The sequence below is a fragment of the Rattus norvegicus genome, chromosome 5 (genome assembly GCF_036323735.1).
Source record: "Rattus norvegicus strain BN/NHsdMcwi chromosome 5, GRCr8, whole genome shotgun sequence".
In the NCBI taxonomy this organism is placed as follows: domain Eukaryota; kingdom Metazoa; phylum Chordata; class Mammalia; order Rodentia; family Muridae; genus Rattus; species Rattus norvegicus.
The window spans coordinates 100,029,979-100,033,063 of NC_086023.1; positions in this window are offsets into that span (position 1 = coordinate 100,029,979).

The following is a 3,085-nucleotide window of genomic DNA, read 5'->3' on the forward strand; positions in this document are numbered from 1 at the left end:
ACAAAGAAGTAGTGTCCAGAATAATACCTTTGCCCCTGTCAGGAACACTCTACCCCCCACAGTAAGATTAAGTCTGGTGGAGTGGGGAGGTGGGGACATCAACATGAAGATGGGAGAAGGGGACTGAGGGTGAGGAGGAGGTATGGGATGTGAAACAGTTGGAGGGTAGACTGGGAAGGGAATAAAATCTGGAGTGTAAAAGTAAATAAAATTTTTTAAAAATTTAAATTATCACTTTTTTCCAATGTACAATTTACATATACATATACACATATATATGTATGTATGTTTTTATGTGTGCATTATTAATAGTTTGGTGATCTGTGAGCATTTCAGCATACCCTTTCACATAAGAAGGTCCAGATCATACTTCTACATTATGAAATCCTACAGAATATCCTTTCCCTGTCTCTAATCAAGGATCCTAGATTCCTTACCTCAAACTAAATTCCACCTAACCCATGATTATTGAAGGAATATACACCCATAGCCTGTTTTCCTGTAACCCTTAGGTACACCCTACTTAAGAATAGAGACCAAGAGAGCAGACCACCAAGGAGTGCAGACATCCCGAGGCCGCAGCACAGACTGCCACCTTTGCATACCTTGGCCCACATCCCTGGTCCAAGGGGAAACTGCACAGTGCCTCTGCATAGAGGGATATAGGAACAGACAGCAGACAGTTCCCATGGTTCTGGTCTGTGCCCAGGACAGAATTGATCCAGCAAAAGAGCTTAGAGCTGGAAGGCAGTCTCCAGGAGCACTGCCACAGATGAGAGTAGAGCACCTGATCTCAGGAAAGGCTGAAAGAAAAGAAGAAAACTGTTCTACAGGAGTGCTGACACAGAGGCCTACAGCAGGGCGAAGTTGCTCCCAGAAACAGCAAGACAACCAAACACCAGAGACAACACAATGGCTAGAGGCAAGCACAGGAACCAAATCAACAGAAACCAAGACTGCTTGGCATCATCAGAGCCCAGTACTCCCACCAAACAAAATACTGGATATCCAAACACACAAGAAAAGAAAGATTTAGATTTGAAATCACATTTTTGATAATAATGGAGGACTTTATTTATTCCATAGAGAGGAAACACAAAAATCTATGAAAGAAATAGAGAAAATACAACTAAACAGGTGAAAATGGAAATAGAAACAATAAAGAAAGCACAAACAGAGACAACTCTGGAATAGAAAACCAAAGGAAGAGAAAAGGAGCCTTAGACACAAGCATCACCAACAGAATACAAGAGATAGAAGAGCGAATATCAGGGGCAGAAGATACCATAGAAAACATCAACACAACTTTCAAAGATAATGTAAAACACAAAAAGTTCCTAGACCAAAACATACAGGAAATCCAAGACAGAATAAGAAGATCAAACTTCAGGATAATAGGTATAGAAGAAAGTGAAGACTCCCAACATAAGGGGCCAGTAAATATATTCAACAAAATTATAGAAGAAAAGTTGCCTAACATAAAGAAAGAGATGCCCAGAAACATACAAGATGCCTGCAGAACTCCAAATAGATTGGACCAGAAGAGAAATTCCTCCTGTCACATAATAGTTAAAACACCAAATGCATAAAACAAAGAAAGAATAATGAAAGCAGTAAGGGAAAAAAGTCAAGTGACATATAAAGGCAGACCAATACGAATTATACCAGACTTCTCACCAGAGATTATGAAAGCCAGAAGATCCTGGACAGATGTCATACAGATCCTATGGGAACACAAATGCCAGCCCAAGTTACTATATCCAGCAAAACTTTCAATTAACATAGATGGAGAAACCAAGATATTCCATGACAAAACCAAATTTACGCAATATCTTTCTAAATATCCCTCCCTACAAAGGATAATAGATGGAAAACTCCAACACAAGGAGAGAAACTACACCATACAGAAAGCTAGAATATAATTTCCTTGCAATGAAATCCAAAGAGCGACAAGCAAACGTAATTCTACCTCTAGCAATGAAAATAACAGGAAATGACAATCACTATTCCTTAATATCTCTCAACATCAAGGGATTTGATTCCCCAATGAAAAGACATAAACTAACAGACTAGATATATAAAGAGAACCCAGCATTTTGCTGCATGCAGGAAACACACTCTAGAGACAAAGACAGAAACTACCTCAGAGTAAATTGATGGAAAACAAATTTCCAAGCAAATCGCCTGAAGAAACAAGCTGGAGTTGCCATTTTAATATCAAATAAATTTGACTTCCAAACAAGAGTCATTAAAAAAGATAAGGAAGGACACTTCATATTCACCAAAGGAAGAATCCACCAAGACGAACTCTCAATCCTAAATATTTATGCTCCAAATGCAAGGGCGCCTACATTCATAATTGAAACCTTACTAAAGCACAAAGCAGACATTGCACCTCACATGATAATATTAGGAGATTTCGATACCCCACTCTTATCACTGGACAGATCATGGAAACAGAAATTAAACAGAGACGTAGAGAAACTAACAGAAGTTATGAACCAATTGGATGTAACAGATATTTACAGAACATTCCATCCTAAAACAAAAGGATATACCTTCTTCTCAGCACCTCATGGAACCTTCTCCAAAATTGACCATATTATCAGTCACAAAAGAGGCCTCAACATATACAGGAAGATAGAAATAATTCCATGCATCCTATCAGATCACCACTCACTAAGACTGGTCATCAAGCTCATATATATATATGGAAGTGGAACAATGCTCTACTCAATGACAATTTGGTTAAGGACAGAATAAAGAAAGAAATTAAAGACTTCTTAGAATTTAATAAAAGTGAAGAAACAACATTCCCAAACTTATGAGACACAATGAGCACATATTGAACATATGGGCACTGGAAAAAATTCCTGAACAAAACACCAATGGCTTTTGCTCTAAGACCAAGAATCGACAAATGGGACCTCATAAAACTGCAAAGCTTTTGTAAAGCAAAAGACACTGTCATTAGGACAAAACGGCAACCAACAGATTGGAAAAAGATCTTTACCAATCCTACAGCAGATAGAGGGCTTATATCCAAAATATACAAAGAACTCAAGAAGTTAGACCGCAGGGAGAC